This window comes from Grampus griseus, assembly GCF_964374135.1.
Source record: "Grampus griseus genome assembly, chromosome: 10".
NCBI classification, from domain to species: domain Eukaryota; kingdom Metazoa; phylum Chordata; class Mammalia; order Artiodactyla; family Delphinidae; genus Grampus; species Grampus griseus.
The window spans coordinates 99187731-99209570 of NC_139004.1; the positions used below are offsets into that span (position 1 = coordinate 99187731).

At 37.4% G+C, this 21840-nt stretch overlaps 1 protein-coding gene across 3 annotated transcripts in view; it reads left to right on the top strand.

The window, feature by feature from the left end:
* PPARG (peroxisome proliferator activated receptor gamma) overlaps positions 1-21840 on the top strand; it is a 128948-nt gene that overhangs the window by 35836 nt on the left and 71272 nt on the right. The window contains exon 1 of one of the 3 annotated variants that reach the window (XM_082664121.1): positions 4427-4647. The exons of the other annotated variants lie outside the window; for them this stretch is intronic. The gene's annotated coding sequence lies outside the window, so the exon portion shown is untranslated. Of the gene's footprint in view, positions 1-4426; positions 4648-21840 lie in introns of those variants that run through there. 3 annotated transcript variants of the gene reach the window in all.

Consider the following 21840-nt stretch of genomic DNA (forward strand, 5'->3'; position numbering starts at 1 on the left):
GTTGTCCCTAGCTAGCTAAAGGTTACAAAATGTCACCATAATACCCTTTACTTCCTTATGAGTTCTTGCTCCCCCCCCCCCACACTCCCAAATATGGTAGATGGAGTTGTAGAAACCCTGAAGTATGACAATATAGTTTATTACACTTTTAGCTAGAAGTATTCTGCCAAAATGAGCTGAGAAATAGAAGAAATGGATTTAAATTTACAGCAGTCCAGTGAGACAGAATATACTTTTTCCAGACCACTCAACCAGCAAGCCAGTTTGTAACTTTAATGCTTCATACATTGGAAAAGTTGCAACTGTAACAAAATCAACAGAAATATCTCTGGCTAATGTACTTCAATGCGAATATTGACTGCAGCAATATTTTTCCAAATGCATACTTTTATAGGCTTTATACTACTTTCCAGAATATTATCAGTTTTACTTAGTACTACTTTGGGAATTACTGATTCTTATCTCTCTGGTAGGAATTAAAACCAGAGCTGACGTTTCACTGTTAGCAGACTCTGTCTTCAGCGATCTGGCGACCTGAAGATATCTGACTCTCTTTCATTACCAAGCTTCAAGTCTGCAGATTGTCGTTGGTCTTCCCTTTCCCTGAGGTAGAGATTAAGACTATTTGTCTACATGGGATACATGAAAATGCTGACTTTAATAAACGGCTGTTTGATTCGTGGATAGAAACTGAAATATTGGGCAAGATAACCAAGCATCCAAAAATTGAATGATGATCAGTGGAAGCTTTACAGTTACCTTGGGTTTTGAGTCAAGATAGTAAGTAGCATAGATTATAGAATCAGCCATCCTATGAAAACATGAACATGAAGGAAGATTGATTTTTATTTCTCCTTAAAAGTTTGTTCAGCTTTAAGTATTTGCTTATTTTTTTCAAAATATGCACTCTCACCCTATTATTTTGAGTGACCAATTTACTGTGGTATACGAACAGGTTGTGTTGAAAGAGGTTATCTTGTAATTTGAAATATGAGAGGTAGAGTGAAAAGAATCAAGTGGTAAAAGAGAAGGAAACTGGATGTTTTAAGCCAATTTGCTTCTTCCTCTTTGGACTGCTGTTGATTTTATTTTAGCCGTTCTGTTTGCCTGAACGTAGGCGGTGTCACCACTCCTGCTACAATCTTCTGGACTTAGAGAGTTAGAAGCACCTATAAATCCATAGACTGAGTGGAATCTTGGCAGATGAGGTCTCCGTCAGGAAACAAGCGTTTAGTTTACATGTAGGCAATTCAAGAACCTGGCCTCTGGGCACTCAGTAAGAAGTCAGGGAAGGGAAACCACGAAGAACAGAATATTTATTATGAATAGATGTCACCTTTCTGCACTCAGGGGTTTAATTCCAAACAGCCTGAGAAAAACTAAAGATACTTCTCTTTCTACTTACTTGGCAAGTTTTTTAACAGAGTGAGGAGCCCAAATCAAAGGACAAGGACCACAGCAGAGCACGTTAAGATGGCAGCTGGCGTGCATGCTTTCCTGGCTCTGTGGAGAAGGGTCTCAGACCCGAAGTCCGAAGAGGTAGTAAGAGGTCACTGTTCACAGTACAGTTGAGTTACATTTGGCAAAGTCCGTGTCATAAAAGAGGCGTTAAAATCCCAGGGTCTTTCAGCCAAGAATGGCACTTGCTTCCGTCAGAATCACTCATCAAGTTTAAAAACAAAGCAGAACAAACTGAACAAATAAAAATAATTCTTTAGCATCTAAATAGCACTGGCAAAGCTCTGTTGTTTCTTGCAAAACACTGTAAGGTAAAAATAGGAATAAGTAGTATTAGTTTCTGCTCTTAGAACCTACAGGGGAGAACAGTTGTGCTCTAACCTTTCTCTCCTGGATTCTGATAGCCACTTAATCATTTATTATCACCTCTGCTAGAAGGGGATAAAAAGGGTAATAGGAAATCAGAATATTTAGATTTATAGTTCAACGTTTTTCAGTTATCCTTGAAGCCTTTAACATTCATCGCTGAGGATGATTAATAATTAACTTGAGCCATAGAATTAAAGTTTGTACTACTCGATAGGTATAAACCAGTTCGGAGACCTCCATGATTCCAGAAGAAGCAGGTAGAATAGGGGATTAATCATACACTTCTTACTGATAGTTCTTGAGGTCCTTGACTGTAGAACAAGTTTTCCTATTAAAACAATATGTTATATATTTCATATCTCTATTAGATCATTAACAGTTTAGCAATTTAGATCTCCGCTCAGTAAATGACAAGCTGCCCATCTTCTTTCACTTTTTATTTATCATGGTAAATATCTATGTAACAGAATTTTGACATTTTAACCAATTTTAAGTATACAATTCAGCGACATTAATTACATTCACAGTGTTGCGCGACCAACAGCCCTATCTATATCCAAAACTTTTTCATCACCTCAAACAGAAACTCTTTGCCCATGAAACAATTAACACCTCATCACCCATCCCTCAGCCCATGGTTCTCTATTCTACTTTCTGTCCCTATGGACTTGCCTATTCCAGTTATGTGGGATCATACAATATTTGTCCTTTGGTGTATGGCTTTTTTCACTTAGCACAGTGTTTTCAAAGTTCATCCATGTTAGAACATGTATCAAGAACTCCGTTTTATGGCTGAATAATACTCCATTGCATGTATATAACACATTTTGTTTATCCATTAATCTGTTAATGGACACTTGGGTTGTTTCTACCTTTTGGCTATTGTGAATAATGCTGCAGTGACCATTCACGTATCTTTTTGAATCTCTGTTTTCAATTATTTGGGGTATATATACCTAGGTGTAGAATTGCTGGCATATATGGTAATTTTGCATTTAACCTTTTGAGGAACTGCCATACTGTTTCCACAGCTACTGTACTTTTTTACATTCTCACCAGCAATGTACAAGGGTCCCAGTTTCCACATCCTCCCTAACACTTGTTACATTCCATCTTTTTTTTTTATTATCGCCATCCTAGTAGGTGTAAGTGATCTCTCATTGTGGTTTTGATTTGCATTTCCCAGATGGCTAATGATGTCGAGCATCTTTTCAGGTGCTTACTGGACATGAGTATGTCCTTAGAGAAAGGTCTATTCAGGTCCTTTGCCCATTTTTTAGTTGAGCTGTTGGCTTTTTGCCTTTTTATTGTTCTTCTCTCACTTTTTATTTTCTTACACACTTCTTTATGTAATCAAAAAGATCATTTCATTTGAGCTCAGAGAAATGCTTCATATCTGCCTTTCATTGCCACATATGTGGAATTAAGGTTGAATGCTTCTCATCCTGCTGCCAGAATTAGTACCTGAGAATCTGTCTCTCTTAAAATGAAAGAATTTTTCTACATGATTTGATGTTATGGAATTCCTTGTATTCTCTCCCAAATCGCAGTTTAATGAGCCCACATGTAGGGAATGATTCACTAAGAAGTACTCAGGGAAATAAACTTCTACTTTCCTAGAATGATTTAATTTTCGACCTGGAAGAGACCATCTCTTTCTCAAACTGGGATCCACAGATTTTTGGGGATCAACAAATATATTCTTGGGCTTATAGAATTTCAGAATTTAAAACTATTGCATTGGGGGCTTCCCTGGTGGCTCAGTGGTTATGAATCTGCCTGCCAATGTAGGGGACACGGGTTCGAGCCCTGGTCCAGGAATATCCCACATGCCGCGGAGCAACTAAGCCCATGCGCCACAACTACTGAGCCTGCACTCTAGAGCCCAAGAGCCACAACTGCTGAGCCCGTGTGCCACAACTACTGAAGCTCGCGCGCCTAGAGCCCGTGCTCCGCAGCAAGAGAAGCCACGGCAATGAGAAACCCGCTCACTGCAACGAAGAGTAATCCCCACTCACTGCAACTAGAGAAAGCCTGCACACAGCTACGAAGACCCAACACGGCCAAAAATAACTAAATTTATTAAACACACACAGACACACAAAGCATCCCATTGCTTTAAAAAAAAAAGTAAAAAAGAAATATTGCATTGTTATATCAACAGTAATCTAAAAGGTCTTTATAAAAAAAAAAGCCCAGATTTCACAATTCAAGGACACTTCCCTGGTTTCTTACATTAGTTTTCTCAACTTGGGGATAGAGGACCTCTGGGGAGTCTGAGGACACAACCTTGGCAGGTCTGTAAAATGTTTTTCTGCCTTTAAAATGGACCCACACATTAGTGATGCTTAAGAAACTCCGATCAAATTCAACTCCTCGCCTGTTACAAAGGAGGCCTAGAGAAGTTAACTGACTTCCCGGAATAACGCAGCAAGTTAATAAGACCAACCAAAACCGAAACTCGAGTCTTTAGTCCAGTTTGTTGTGCTCCTATGGGGATGCAGCAGGGATCATGTCTTCACTGGGTTTATAATGTAGGGGGAAGGCAGACAATGAACAAGTAATAACTAAAACGATGAGTGCTACGAGGGAGGAAAAGGGCAATGGGTTGTTTGGAATGCTTCCAGGGTGATTTCGCCTGATCTTAGGGTTTGGGGAAGTGATTTTTATGCTGATAATTGAAGAGAGAATAGGAGCCCGCTTAAGAAAGGAGTCAGCTGAGAGAAAAGAACGATGTTACAGAGGAAATTATGTGTGAAGGCTCTGAGTGGAGAAAAGCGTAGTTTAACTCGAGAAAAGGACCGGGAAGAGGCTTCAGAGGTAAACAGGGATTATTCAAAGCGGCTTGGGTTTCAGACAATCAGGAGTCAATACAGATTTTAAACAGCGGAGTGACATAATCTGATTTGAACTTTAAGAGGTCACTCCGGCTAAAGTTGCAGAATTGATTGGAGAGGAGATAAGAGCCGATTTAGGGAGACCAGGTGGGAAGTAATGTGTGAAAGAGGTGAGAGTAGTTTGGACTGGGATTGATAGCAGAGAGGGCTGAGAGAAGTGGCCGAATGTACTTACCAGGTAGAATCAGAAGGACGTGGTGACCGACCGGATGTGGGTGTAAGAACAGGCCGTCGTGACTCTCTTTCGTGATTTGGCATGATCAGCTGGGAGACTGGTGGGGCCATTTGCGAAGGTAAGGCTCACTGAAGAAGACCAGTTCTGGGGATAAGTGATAGGTGCAGTCTTGGACCTGTTGAGTTTGAGTTGCCTGTGACATATTTCAATGGACATATCCAATAGATATGTGTACATAGGCCTGAGGCACACAAGAGGCCACAAGGACAGAGATAGAGATTTGGTCTCAGTATATCCTTGATCTCTGAAGCCTTCTGTAATGAGATTGCTGAGGGGAGAGCGTAGAGAATTGGAAGAATGAAGAGCCTTGAGGGAGAACCAGTTTTCTTGGTAGGACCTTTGGTATCTCAGGAGCCAAAAAGAAGAGAAACAGTGGAAGAAGGGCCAGGACCCAGGGGTCTGCTCTCTGATAGAAAAGTCTAATGATTAGTTCCACAGAGTATCTACCTACCTTACATGCTGAGATAGTTTTATGCTACTAATTGTCAAGTTAAACATTTTTCCAGTTCTTTTTCCAGAAGGTGGGCCTGTGAACTGTTGATGAACTGGGATGTACGTTGTTCTCGGTAAATTGAGTTTCTGGTCAACTCAGTCAACCAGAAACCCCTTTTCATTTCTGGTTATGTAAAATCCTTCTTAAACGCAGTAAGCCATTTTTCTGTCTTGGTAATTATTGTGGGATGAAATAAAATTTAAATAGAATTTAGGTAACTCTGAATTGATGATTCAGGAACTCTTAATGTCTTAGTTTCATTTTGAATAGCAAATAATATTTTACCGAAGATATAGAAAATACTGAAGATTATCTCCAGAAATGCTCTGGAAGCCGCTTTTAAAAACAAGTCACTTTTTAACTGCCTTTTTTATCTTAGCATTTGTCCATTTTCTCTAAAGGTATAGGAACAACTTTCAGTACATCAAGAGCTTTTGATAGTTGATGAAAATTATATTGCATTTATTTTTATGTGGATGTTTAATTATATAATTCTAACCTAGTAGAACCAGGTATATCAGTACATTCCTCAGCGTTGTTAATTTCATCAGCATGTGTACTCTTTGATCACTGGCCCCATAGGTAATGCAGCTATTTCAGAGTCATTCTGCTGACATTACAGATATGCATATGCGGGCAGTAAAGAACAATGTGAAAAGTTACATCTATATCAGGTTTGCGTAAACTAAGTCCTGAGGCAGCTGCCCAGGGGATCTTTCCAATGGTAATAATACCAAAGTGAATCTTTTAATAAATTAAAATACCCTTTAAAATGTGGTGTGGGGAGAAGGAAACTAATATCTGTGGTTACTCTGTGCCAAGCAGTTCTAAGTGCTTTGCATACATTATTTCTTTCAATCCTCACGACAATTCTGTTTTACAAATGAGGCCACTGAGACTTAAAGAAGTTAAGTACTTTGCCCAATGTTACACCCCGGTACGTGGTGATACTGCGATTCTAATTGAAGTTTATCTCATTTTAAAGCGAGTATTCTTTCCATTTACACCTCTACTCCTCCCTGAAAGTCAGGAGACCTATAGTCTAGCTCCTGCCACATCCTCTAACTATGTAACCTTGGATAAGCCACTTACCATACTCCTGTACAGCACGATAATGTTTGCATTCACTCTCTCCCAGACAGACTTCTGCTCTTTCCCCTTGTCTAGAATGCTCCTCACTTCCTGTCCAGGTGTTCATTCATGCATCATTAGTCCATTCATCAGTGGGTCAGACAAAAATAGTGTTTATCCATACAATAATTGTGGTTCTCTGACATAGCTATGAATAGATATATCCATAGCTTTATAGGCTATAGATACGTGGTCGCTGTTTTTCAGGAGGCATGCTCTCGTCTTATCTACATCTTGCGCATGTGTAAGCCATAGCTGAAATCCCATTTCTTCCATGAACCATCCCATCTTGATACTCTCTTCTGAGTCCCTGTGAAATTGAGTCATTTTCCCATGTATTTGGCGAGTCACCAGGTGCTACCTTGTGACACCTCGTCTGTCATTGGCTGGAATTCTTATTCACATCGTGAATCATTACTTAACTTTTCACCTGTTTGCAGCTTGTTTCTCCAACAAGATATGAATTCCTTAAGGGCAGGCTGAGACTTCTCTGCATTTCCCACCGTGTCTTGTAAATAGCAAAGTTTTTGACTGGGTTCACCCAACAAATGTTTGTTGATTTGTATTAAATTTTTTAAGTTCAGACTTTACTTCCTGGTCACCTGATCTTGGCCAAGTCACATAGCTTCCTTGAGCCTCAGTTTTCAATAAAATGGAAATAATTCCTACCTCTCGAGGTTAAATAAATAATATACGGAAAAATGCTTTGGGCACTTTAAAAGACTATACAAGCCTTATATATTTATTATACTTTGTGGTGGAAAGTCGCCCTATCCTGAATTCCTCCAATAGGTCCTTCATGTCCCAACATTTACTGTTAACTGTTCACTTGATCTGCTTTTATCTCCCTTGTCCTACCATATTGCTCTCTACAGTTTAACATCTTTATTTGCTCTAAGCGTAGTTCTAAACTTTTTCTCCTTTATTTTGGGTATTCCCAAATCTTAGTCTTATTTACGACTGTGGATGTAAATGAACTGTCCTCAGACTGCCTTATCTGATGGGTCACAAGGTCCATCAGATTAATGGGTCCTCACACTGAAAAACTGGAAGTAATAGAAATTACTGTTAATTTTCTTTCAAGGTAGCTTAATCCATTCACTTGCAGTTTCAGATTGATGTAAAGGATTTGTTGTTAGGAACGTGATATTGAGATTTTTTTAATCTATATTAGAACTTTGTATATTCTCCAAAGTATATGTTAGGACTGGTACCATCCAAGCCTGTGTTGCCTTAGGTCGTGTTTATGGAACCTTGGCAAACTTAGTAAGAACCCCCAAGTACAGTAATTTCAATAGCTAAATCTTATGATTAAGATTTCCCAAGTGTTAAGAATTTACTGAATTGAGTTATTCTGGTCTTTGCTACTTTTGGTGCTTTGGTTAATTGTAGCCATCAAACCAAACTTTATTTTACTCTCTTCATTGAAGTAAGCTTTTTTGAGCATTTAAAAATTTTTTAATAGGATCATTGTTTCCTCTAGCTTTCCTAGAGTGTGGTTCCTACGTGGGTAATGTCTGTCCATCTCTTGGAAACATTGGAATAAATATATTGACTACTGTTATTGTTATTTATGTTGAAAGATATTAAAATGAGATTTGTAATCCAAATGGGCATTACTTACTTCACATCTGGTTCCTTGAAAAGTGGCCAGCTGCAACAATTCTTAATGCAAGACAGCCTGGGGCAAAACCTTTGCAATTCCCACCCTCCTTTGCAAAACAACTGCCCTGTGTGAACCTTTAACACGAAAAAAGAAGAAGAAGAAAGAAACAAAGAAAATTTACTTCACATTTAATTATAAATTTCCAATAAAAGTGTGACTATAATTCCTACATTTAACAGCTAGCAACCATTGGAAGACAATGTGGAAAAAAAACTATGGCAGCATCGACCTAGTTTTTAGTTGTCAGGACCAAAGACGTCATGAAACCTATCTCCTCTCTTTAAATCTCCTCACTTTGCTTAATTTTAAAGTGATTATATGTTGTAGTGGCCTAGTGACAGTGTCGTAGTGACAGTCTCAGTTTATGCCTTTTGCCCTGTTTCACTCTTCAAAGTGCTCCAGGTTGGGCAATTAAATATATGGTCATTTTATTGAATCCCTGAGACACTAATCAGGAAGGCTAAGGAGTGGGAATGATGAGAACGAATTAAAGGGACAGTGATCTTCAGGTTGAGGCAGTGCTGAAACCAAAAGGTTGCTGATCAGCATTCTCAGTAAAGAAGGTGAAAGCTGAGCTAGGAATTGATTTGTGAACACATTCTGAACATCACAAGATCCACCAGATTAATGCTGGTTGCTCTTAGGGAGCGTGGACAGGCGGAGGACAAGAACCAGGTCAGGAGCTTGTGGTATCTTTTATGCAACACCAACAACGTTAGACTTCCTGTCTGAGGTTTTCCAAGTTGAGTCTCTCATCTCTTGACATTCTTTGAGGAGTAGTGATACTGGTAGCTAGTAGGAAGACTTCAAAGGAAAAAATAGATGGAAGATAATAGTTGTTTAGAAAAATAGAAACACATTATTCTTGATAACTTTCATCTTCTTTGAAAAGCTTAGCTGAACATTTCTGCCATTTACCTTAATAATCTACTTAGAAATGTAATTGTATCAACTATAAAAGGCTTGCTTTTGATATTCTCTTTTAAAGAGTCCTCAGGATTTGACAGCTGTTTTTTTCATACTCAATTGTTGCACAGTGTCATTATTTGACTTAAAATAACTTTTTAAATTCTAAGAGTAATAGCTACTATTGAAAAAGATGCAGAAAAATATAAAGCAAAAAATAAGTACTCATAATCCTGTCACCCTGAAGTAACTAATGTTAACACTATAGCATAGTTCCTTTCAACTTTCTTACACATATATATTTTTAAATGTTTATTCAATGAAGGTCTTAAATTATAACCTTACGGAAAATGCTTTTAGTATTCTGGTAACAATAGGAAAATAATATCTTACGTTTACATAGAGCTTTAAAACGTGTAAAGTTCTTTTATATAGTAACATATTTAATCCTAACAATATCCCCGTAAGGCAAGGCAGATATTACTTCCTCTTTTACATATGGGGAAATTGAAGCTTAGAAGTGCTCAGTGATTTGCCCAAAGACATTGGTAAGTAGTAGAGCCTTGATTAGAACCCTGGGCTCCTTCATAGTCCAAGACTCTTTCTATGTACAACTTGAGAAATTAATTATACTAGAACTTTTAAGTCCTCCAAAACAGAATCAGGTCTAAAGAACTAATTATGAGAAACTGATTCTTCAGCTGGGAAAAGAAAGTAAGGAAGAGGAGTGTTGTGTTTGAAGAATGGCCTTTAGGTTTGTAGAGGGGCAGTATTCAAAGAATGATAACCATCTTTCTTAGAACCTCTTCTGAAAGTAAAACAAGGGGGCTGAGCTTCTTGGGGACATATGAGTTTGGGGTAGGGAACTTTCCTGAAGGCCTTTGAAAAGACAGTGTACTATCTGTTCGGAATTAACAGTCAATCAAGTCTTGAACCCCTAATGCTATATTAAGAACAATAAATGAAATAAAAGGCATACCCTCTTAATGTTTTCAAAGGACTTAACAGAATACCTGGAGGAATAAAACAAACATGTGAAACAACTTAGCTGTAAGTTATGTGGTCTTGACTCTGTGTATAATGAGTTATTAGGCGTAAGAACTAATGAATTGGCATTCAAACAGCATTTACTTTGCGCCTATCAAGAAAAACGTATCATCAAGTATTGTATCATACATAAGACCAGGAAGCCAGAAACAAGTCCTGGTGGGTGACAGAAAATAGGAATATACACATTCACTGGCACTTTAATAAAGCCGCCCAACATTTATTGAGCACCTACTGTATACCACAGGTACATAGGAGTGAGTAGATACATCCTTTTGAATAGAACTTAAGATATGTGTTAGGAAATAGTGAACAATAAGGTGAGTGAGTGGGTGGGTGTATGGGCAGATGGTAGCAATAATACCATTAACTTGTTAATCATCGGTTAGGCATGATTCTGATTAGGGACAAGAGTTTACAATAGATGAGCTCTTAACCCTTAAAATACATTGAATGGAAGAGTTAACATAAAATATTAGAAGTCATCGAATCTACTCTCCTTTCCTTGTCTCAACTTTATAAATGGGGAATTAAGACCAGAGCCATTGTGACTTGCTAAGTTCATAAATGGAGTTAGTGGCAGAACTGAAGGTTGGACGCTGGTCTTCTGTTTTTTTCCAATTACACTATTCTGCCTCTTGACTCTTGAATTTAGCTAAACATCTTTTCCTTCTCCCTTATGCCAACTGTATGAATACCAGATCTTAGATCCTAAATTAAAGGTTTGGATTGTAATCATTACTCAGTCATCAGTAGAAAAATATGATATAAAAAATGAATCTGTTCCATGTCTCAGTCTCAGTAGATGTCTTATTTATAAAATGGCTAAAGGTTCAATGAGATTAACAGTATACAACCTGTAATAAATGTTTTGTAGCCGTGGCAGTGAAAAGCCTATATTTTAGACCCAGCTCTATCACTAACTAGCTGTATAATTTTGCGTAAGTCCTGTCACCTCTTTTTTCTTTATTTATAAAATGAGAGGCTTAGAAACTCTTTAAAGTTTGGTTCAGTTATTTTATATAGCCGTATCTTATTACTACTTGAGTAAAGCACAGACTTCTTTTAAGGAAAAAAATGTCTTATGATTCTCAGTGTTCACATAATCTTTATTATAATGTAACTGAAATTTGCTCAAAACTAATTATAAATTGTTTACTCCTATAGCTCTTATATGCAACCAAAACAAATTAAATAACATGTTTAAAACCCCTTAACATTCAAATTAACAGTCCAAAATGGAAATGACTGCTATAGCACATGCTTTTGGGGGTTCTGCACCCTGTGCTTCTCAATGCTGTGTATATGATTAAGTTCTCCCTCTACTTTTCTCTTGTTGGACTCTTCTGTGAAACAGTCCTTCCTACAGTACTAATAGGTCTCATTTGACCTTCACTTAACTCCAGTGAATCACTTACATATTAAAAGTCTACCTTTGTCCTTCCATCCTTAACCCTGGACAACTAAAGTAGTAGTACTGGGAACCAATGAAATCGTAAATACAAACTGTGGCACTGAACTGATAGTAAGTATTCAGTTAAAAAAAAAAAAAAACATCCGGATAATCTAAAATAGGAATTTTTACAAATTTTCTGTCATAAAAATGAAAGAAAAATTGAAAATGTAGGATTAAAAACTTCTAATCAAAAAATTGAAACAATTTAAATGTCCATTAACTGAATGGATAGACAAAATATGGTATACTCATACACAGCCTGGCCTCGATTATTCAGCAATAAGAAGGAACTTACTACAGATACATGCTACAAATGGATCAAAAACATTATGCTAAGTGAAAAATCCAGACAGAAGAGATCATGTATTGTATGATTCCATTTATACAAAACACCCAATGAAAGCAAATCTGTAAAGGTAGAAAGTAGATTAGTGGCTGCCTGGGGGAGGTGGGAACTGGGATTGATTGTAAATCAGCATGAGAGATCTTATTAGGTGATGAAAATGTTCTAAAACTGATTTATGGTGATTGTTGCAAAACTCAGTACATTTACTAAAATTTATTGAATTGTACACTTGAAATGAACTTTATGATATATAAAATATACCTCAATAAAGTTGTTTTTAAAAAGCTTTTATAAAGCTTTTCTTCTAGGACTTCTTAAGACTATACATCTATGGATATCCCTCCCCAGAGTAAGGAGACCAGTTGAAAATATATTGGTTTAGTGGAATTAGAGAGAGGGTTCAGTAATTAGGATATCAGGGATTCTAGCTTTGACTTTGTCACTAACTCTCTGTTATCTTGGGCAGGGCCTTGGGCAAGTCACTTAACCTGTCTGTACCTTGGTTTCTCCCACCATAAATGAAAAGGGTTTAGGTTAAATGTTCTTTAAGACTTCCTGCAGAAATGACAATCTCATGTTCACATTTCTATTATCTATGAATACCATACGGTTTCTCAATCCCCTATTTATCCCCCCTTCCAAATGATCTTTTCAAAGCTCCTTTAATCAGCTTGGCATATTGCTTGTCTCAGTAATTCTGGATCACTAAAACTTCCTGACCTCAATGCATAGGTCTTTCGGGTGCACAATTCCCAAAATGTTTATCTGAAAGCTCTGTAGGAGACTGAATGTGGTTATCATTCATTAATCTCCCAGGGGCTATGTTCTCATCCTCTGTAATAACTCTCTTATGGAAGCTCTCCCATAGATAGCAGTACACATCCCCTTCAGGCAGTACATGAAAGAAACAATGGAATCATCCTATTAAATTACAGAGAATGAGAATCTGGCCCATTGTTTTCTTCTGCTGCCTAAGGAAGAAGTTGTACTCTTTGGATCGCCATAAAGATTTTGGCTTGTCCACCTCCTTGGATTCCCAAGTAACAATTAAGCAATCTGGCCTTCTTCCCACTTCTCATTTCAGTGTGTAAGATATTTGTCAACTTGCCCAGAAGGACTTTAGGCGTTTTGTGCTCTTCATCTGAGTGTGTGCAATAGATAAATAAAGACATAATTAGAAGGAAGACTGAGTTAAGACTCAGTTTTATTTTGATTGGGGGAGGGCATACTTATTTTAGAATTGAAAAAGTGGTTTCTTGTCTGTCTTCATATTTTAGTCTTTCCCTCCTTCCCTTTGTGTTCAATAAGATGATTCTGAATGTTTAAAAATGAAAAGTTTATTAAAATGGAGCTCATGTTTGTAAATATAAAAACGTAGCATCTGGGCTTCCCTGGTGGCGCAGTGGCTGAGAGTCCGCCTGCCAATGCAGGGGACACGGGTTCGTGCCCCGGTCCGGGAAGATCCCACATGCCGCGGAAAGGCTGCGCCCGTGAGCCATGGCCGCTGAGCCTGCGCGTCCAGAGCCTGTGCTCCGCAACGGGAGAGGCCACAACAGTGAGAGGCCCGCGTACCGCAAAAAAAAAAAAAAAAAAAAAAAAAAAAAACGTAGCATCTTACTTCCTAGAGCTTAGTGTATCTGAAGAAAACCACCCTTGGAGTGCAGAGAACAAACTAGGTGGTTGGAATGTGGTTTAATTAGTCCACAAACCTGTCAGGAATCTTAGACTGCCTTCCTAAAGCTATGCTGACACACAACATAACTATGGAGGAACCAGTTAACTTTGTATTCTACTTATTCCCTATACATTAGGAACAACCACTTGCTAAAAACTGAAAATCACTATTAATGGAAATTGTTAGGTGAAACTGAAGCCTTAGTTATATTATTAGGGGTTGATAAGTGGTTTTGTATATGCAATAAAAAGAAAAAGGATTAGAGATCTGAAGAACCAAGGGATGGATGTCTTGGTTGTAACTGTCATAGGACCAAAGATAACAGAGAAAAGTGTAGCTAAAATAAAACTCTCTAAAAATAATTGAAGAAAAGAAACTTAGTTATGTCAGTATTTTATGATATGAGCATCCAGTGAACAGAAGAAACAGGTATGCCTAACCAAGAAATTTTGGTATTGAAGATATCTACCTTTTTAATAACAGAGAACAAATTAAACATTTATTCTTCCTTTGCAATAGGAACTATATTTCAGGGTATCCGCATTGCGTTAGTTCTCAATGAAAAGCTCTACCTCATAGAAAAATGCCAGCTAATAAATGTAGGAGGAGTGATAGAATTAGAAAGACTTCATTTCATAAACTCAAAGCATTGATTCAGGCAAAGATTATTAAGTGTGTTATAACCTTTAGGTAAGTGATTGGTGAAACTGAATATCCTTATAATTACATAGTAACAGCACACAGCTTACTTTCTAGGTGCAAGAAGAAAAAAGTAACCCTACAATATTATCATCATTCTAAATTAATAATTGATCTTAGCATCACTAACGGTCAGTCATATACCATGTCTCTGATGTGATGGAATAGGAAGCATAGAACCTCACCTATGTTACATTAAAATAGAAAATGTTTCACCTGAATCCACACACCCTTAGATATAACATCCAGCTTGTGGGAAACATGGGGATAGAGAAGCAAGCTAAATGATCCCACAAGAAAACAGTCAGACAAATCCACAGGGTGAGACATTCTACGTGATAAACTGGTCTGATCTTTTCAGTTAGTCAGTGGCCTTAAAATTAAGGCAAGCGAGGGGTGGGGGAGCATGGCTATACTAGATTTTAAAAGACTTAAGGGACATACAGCCAAATGGATATCAACATCTTGGGTGAGATTCAGGTTTGGAACAAACCAGTTATAAAGAACATTCGGGGTCAACTGGGGAAATTTAAATATGGACTGGGTATTGTTTGAAATGAAACTTTACTAAAATGGAAAGATGGAGGTTACAGACTTGAAAAAGCAGGTTACCACCAGTAAGCGCCATATCTCATTTTTACTAAAAAGCACAAATACTATGTGTATAGGTACATATGTGTACACATGTATTTACTTACGATCATACATATGCCCAGAAAAAGATCCACTTAGATGAACCCTAACAGTTCAACAGTGATAATCTCTGAGTAGTAGAAATACAATGATTTTATTTTTACCAGTCTGTATTTTTAAATTTTCAACAATGAACGTGGATTGGTTCTGTAAAAATAAAACGTACTTAAAGATAAAAAAAGTTTTCATATAGACAAGCAACAGTGTTTCCTGTCCTTTAAGGAAAATTAAAATAAAATGTTTCCATTGAGGAAGAAAGGTGAAAAGACTAGAAAACAATTTAGTATCTTTCAAAAACATCTGACAGTGGGTTTTGTCTGTAAAGTTTTGTCTATTTGTCTTCAGTCAACATGTTGTAAAGAGTCAAACAGAGCGTTTGCATTCAAACTCTGTCACTTTACAAGCGTTTTTGCTTTGGGCATGTCACCTTATCTCTCCAAGCCTCTGTTTTCTCATCTAAAAGAGTGGTTGTGAGAATTAAAGATGATTTAAATAAATCAGTGCCTGGAGCAGAGTGGGCTTTCAAAATTATAATATTATGAATTCTTATCATCAAAAATTTAAATCTTACACGTGACAACTTGTTTAACAAAATAATAACAGTCATCAGCTGACACCCCTGTTGCTCTTAAATATGTTTTACGAGCATGAGTATGTTTCACAAAGAAACGGTATATAAGTAGAGGATGGAATCTTCAAAAACAAGTAGGAATTTTAAAAGTTCACTTAGCAATAATAGAACCATTTTATTTATGATAGCCGTTAGAGAATTGATAGAAAAATAAAGATTAACTCTATAGCCAAAAACCATTACCAGGTTCCACATCGAAGCTCTATTCAAGAGCTGCTGTTATTTTCTTGTTTTGCTTTAAAGGACCTCCCAGCATCATTGGGAATTTCGATATAGATGAAAACACAGTACAGCTTTAAGGTACTTTTAAAAAACTATAGTATGAATACCTCACAGTAGAAATTTTCACACAGTAATTTTATTATTTTCGTTAGAGGAACTATGTCAATAGAAAGCACGACTATTTGTACCAGAAGAACCCCAGCCTGCTAGGATGACTCATGAAGGCTAAGCATGAGGCAAAAGGACATTTGTCAGCAGAATGGATTCCTGAATTGATTGATCAGATATCACCAATTTTTAATTACCAAGTTGTTATTGAGCACTTCCTTTGTGAAAAGCACTGTCTCTAAACTCTGTGATCAACTATGGCATTCCCAGGGGTGAATCCTCCAAATTAAGTGACTCACATAGTACAAATGCTTTCGTGCTGATAGACTTCTAACATGATTGTTGGCATTAAGAAAAATTGATTAGAACAATTTACTTGAACGTTTTATTGCATCATTTTAATGAGATAGAGCACAGTTTGGAGCTTTGGACTGGGAATGAAGAAACCTGATTTCTAGCTCAAAGTCTGCTACTAATTATCTGAGTAATTCCTTGGGCAAATCATTTGATTTCTCTGGAACCCATTTTCCTTGTAAAAAATTAAGAGTTTGAATATATTAATCTCCCTAGTATTAAGTTATATGAGTGTGTGATCTCAAAAGTCCTTGTATTTCCTTTAGGACAGTCACAAAACTGGTAAATTGCTTATTCTACATAAACTAAACTTGCCTATAGCTCTGTGGCTCTAAGCTTGCTTTAGGATTGTGGGGTTTTAGTGTGGTTTATCCATGATGGGATATCTTACCTAGGGAATCTCCATATAACTGATCTTGAAAAATTAATTGATAAAATCTGAACAATGAAGAAGATACATGTTATAGAAGTTTGGGATTTCCCACAACTTAGATATGGGTCATTTGATAATATCACCCATGGTATTTTATTATGCTTAGAAACCAAATTGCTGGAGAATTTCAAATATTACATTGCAAACACAGGTTAACATAGTTTAGGTGGTATGTCTTTGGTTCAAAGGTATAATGACTTGAAAAGTGTCTAGTTGATCCCTAGAAAGTGGTTAGACAGGTTAGGGTTGTTTTTTTGTTTTTTTTTGTTTTTTTTTTTTTCAGGTATTACAAGCAAGTTAACTTTTGAAGGGGGAAAAAATAAAAGGAAGTTTCCAGATAAAAGTGCCTTTCGTGCTGTACCTAATTAGCCACCGGGTATGAAAAGGAAGAAGTAACTTGGGATTAGAACATGAATAAGAATACAGTATACAGAATTTCCATTACACTTTAAATAAATGAATTACAGGCATAGTGGTAAATATTTCCACATTAGAACCCAAAGGACTTAAAGGATTATTCAGTTTTGCAGAAAGACTTTCTCATTCTAGAGATGAGAAGTGTGAACCCAAAGAGTTGACACAAGTCTGAACCCATATAAGAACCTAAAACCTAGGTTTTCTGGCTCCAGTTTCAGTGTGTTTTTCCATAGATTACATTGCTTCAGGGTGAAGAAGACCTTTTAAAATGCCAAATACACATCTGCTGGAGTTATTGGCTACAAGCTAACATCATTTCAAGTTAATTTTCTTTCAATCAAAATGGTATATTAGCTTAAAATATTAATCCTGTAGAGAAAATATGTTACTGTTTGCAGTTCTGGACCAAATTACAGTTTTTGATTAAAGAAGAATGGATTGTACCTTCAAAAAAAAAAAATGACCCAGGTGTGATCAATGGCGGCCTTCCTTTGTCTCTTTCCGTGGAAATCCTGGGCTTGCTGGGATGGTTGTGGTAGAATTTACATGTTAGGATACAGGATTGTTTGTTCTTTACATGTTAGGTTACAGGATTGTTTGTCTGTGGTAGAATTTACATATTAGGATTCAGGATGTGTCCCACGGGAACATCATTTCTCCCACGTTGTGTTCCCTGTGACTATGGAGAAACCTTGAATTTATGCACCCCCCAGTAGAAGGTGGGGTTCTGAGCCAACTTTAGTTGCACTAGGAAAAGACAGCAGTCCTGGGCAGGGGGAAGTGAGCTTTTCAGTAGCCGTTCTGGTTGTTGGCCGTTATGTGGCTTTCTTTGGAGGACCATCGGGAAATGTCAGTCTTTTCAGAACAAGAAGAAAATTGAAGGTGTTGTCAGTTCCTGAGGTGTCTGAACTCCTTGAACGATCCGTGTGAGACAGATGTGTCAGGCAGCTGTCCTCTCATCGTTCTCATCAGCAACAAAAGCAATAAACACACGCTTTATGCCAACTAGGGACACTGTGCAAGGCCTGAGGGATGCTCACAGGTATTAGGGAGGGAGCTCCTGACCTTTTAGGACCTAAGGTGAGTGGTCATAGCGCTTGTAGCATGAAATGAAGCAAGTTTTTAAATGGGGCTATAGCAAAAGAAAAGAATACTATATGCACCATTCTAACTCGTACTAACATAGCTTGTTTTACAGAAAAGGAAAAGAAAGCAATTAAAGCAGTTTTTAAAATTCAGATTCGATCTAGAGAATGAAATTTCATTAATGAAATTTAATCTAAATTTAACTTATAGCCCCCCAAAACAGGGTTTTGCATAGATTCAGAGAACAGATTGGTGGTTACCAGAGGGAAAAGGAGGTTGAGGGGAGGGCAAAATGGGTAAAGGGGGTCAATTGTATGGTGACAGAGAGAAAACTAGACTTTTGGCGGTGAGCATGCTATAGTGTATACAGAAGTGGAAACATAGTGCTGTACACGTGAAACTTATATAATGTTATCAACTAATGTTACCTCGATAAAAAAAGAGCAAGGTTTTAATTAGTTTTCGAGAGTAATGTGACATGAAAAATACTCTATTGTATGGGAATATTTGATGTAAATCATTCTAAACACTGAATAATACTTTTTATAAAACTTCATATAGCTGTAATACCATGATTTTGTTAATTATACATTTTTAGACATTCTCTTTTTGTCATGGAATCATTTATAGCTGTTATTACTCTAGTTGCCTTCTCTAAATGTACTAAAATTTTGGGAGTATTTTGGCTGAGTAATATTCAGATTCTTTTGGTCAAAGACAGTTTCATAAATAATACTGAAGACCAAATACTGAAGAGTAGCCTTCTCAGATACCAAATTGTCCATTTTTTTAAATGTCATAAACTAGGATAGCATTAAGCTTTTCATCCTCCCCTTATATCATCATTCCTGATTATCCCCATTCTTCCTCCTGCTGATGGTGTGTACTGTACCCACAATCACATCCATACCGCTATGTCATCAAAGTCCAAGGGGAGACGATCTTCTTCTCACCTCTACATGGCACAGAACCCAATATTCCTCAATAGAGGAAGCTGGGTTAGATTTTGTGCAATTGCATAAGGAAGGTGGCCTTCTCCCACTCCTCCTGACTCTGGAAAATTACCAAGGACTATGCTTCAAAGAGGGTTCCCCATAGGATGGAAGGCAATAGACTTCTATATAGAGGTACCCTTCAGTACCTCTAGAGGTATCAATGCAAAGTGCTGATAACCAGTTGGTGTACAGAACACCTAGACATGGTCTGAAGCTCCAAGACCTTACGTAACAGTCCCATTCACCGGCATGCTCTTTTATGCATCTTATTATAATATCCTTCAAATTTTGATATTATAAAGAATAAGATACTGGGGGAATCTCAAGACCTTGAAGATAAAGAAATTCACGTGCATGTCGAAACTCTCATAAATTTTCTGGTGATCACATACTGTGTTGTCTGATGGTAACGGTAAGTAAATATATTATTTATGATATCAGCACATGCTAATTGGCCTTCAATGTTAAGTAAGCTAAACTATCACTCTTTTAGGTATATTTGGATAATTTTGATAAATATCGTTAAATGTGAACTCACTGAGGATGGGAACCTTGGCTTATGAACGTGTTATCTCCTATGCCTAGAATAATACCTGGCACTTAGTAGGTACTTCATGAACATCTGAGGGATGCATGAGTGCATAGCTGTAAAATAAAATGTAATGCCTTTTCAATATCTAAGCACAAAACAGCTGTGTAATTAGATACAAATGAGATTGGCTCAGTTTATTTTTGTCCATTTTAATTTGTGAGCAAGTTGTTTCTTAAGTGACCCAGTGCTACAGCGTGATAGGACAGAACATGATCACTAACATAACAAATATGATTAAACAATCTATATTATGTAAGTATTTTGTTAGTAACTTGGGGTACTTTCTATATTGCTTGATATGTTGTCAAGAGTTTAAGCAAAACTTATTGCTCCTGCTATGTGCCAGGCTCTATTAAAACTGTAATTTTTGTCTACTGAGTTTTTAAACTCCACCATATAAGAACACATCCATCTTGTTCATCAAGCCAGCACCTAGCTCCACGCCTGCCAATTTAGTGTGATATATTGCCAATAAATATTTGTTGAATAAATAAATGAATGGAAAACAGTGAATAGGTCAGGTTTTTGCTTTCAAGTAATATCGTCTAGGGGAGAAGGGTTGACAGATGGTGGTGCTGTAAGAGTCGGTAGTATTAGGTTCAGGTGCTGTGGAATAATTAGCTGTTAAAAATAATTTTATGTTTGAATAGCTGAAGCACGCTGTCAGAACTATTAGAGGCTTACAAGTTCTAGTGACACAGGACATAGGCCAAGTTGAATGGTGTCTGAGAAGAAAAAAAAAAAAAAAGAATAGAAGTAACAGTAGGTGAAGAATCCAGAAATTAGTCCGTTTGATGATCGCTGGAAAGAATGAATACTACAGAACTCGAGAACTAGGTGATACTGTCAGCCTCAGAAACAAAACTCAGACGATCCTCAGGTAGAATTATGTGGCATGAATGAGCTACATGGTCATTGAGGAAATGTGGGAATGAGAGAAAGAAGGGCATTGAGAAACTCCCCACACCCCCTCCATAGCCATAGATACTGAAAAGTGAATAATACAGTTACTCATTGATGTTCCTTGAAAGAGTTAACATATTTTCCCCTGAAGTCACCCTATACTCTATCCCTGTTGCACCTGATTTATTAAAAGCGGTGATTTAGACACTTGTAAGAGTGGGAGTTGGTGAAGGCCAATAGTAAACTGGCCTGAGAGTTAGATTCAAGTTCCGGTTGTGCCCCTCCCTAGCTGTTCCACCTGGAGAATTTACTTGTCATTTAGGGGCCTTATTTTCTCATCGTATTAATAGAGCCTTAGACAACAAAGGGCTTCTCTCACTCAAAAATGGCTATCATTCTGCAAACTTTATCATTCTTATAATCTATCATAATCTTAAGAACATTTTAATAAACTTGTTCATTTTTTTAAAATTAGAGAGGGACTTCCCTGGTGGCGCAGTGGTTGAGAGTCCACCTGCCGATGCAGGGGACACGGGTTCATGCCCCGGTCTGGGAAGATCCCACATGCCGCGGAGCAGCTGGGCCCGTGAGCCATGGCCGCTGAGCTTGTGCTTCCGGAGCCTGTGCTCCGCAGCAGGAGAGGCCACAGCGGTGGGAGGCCCACGTACCGCAAAAAATAAATAAATAAATAAATAAATAAAATTAGAGAGACTTTGGAATCAGAAGGCAAGAATGAGGTGATGATAGGGAATTGGGTGAGATACTGCCACTTAATAGGAATAAAGCTGAAATTTGCCTTTCAGACTCAAACACATCTTGGAACATTGAGTAGGAGTATCTGTAGGCAGAATGGGGCTTAAAATTTTGTTCTGTTTTATTAACAAGAGGGAAAGTGTTCTTGACTTCAATCATTTATTTTTATCTATCATAAATTCAACCAAGAATCTTGGATTAACACACCTTTAAATATGTCATTGTGCGAAATTTCCCATTGAGAGGAAAAGAGAAACTCCTTTATGGAGAATTCA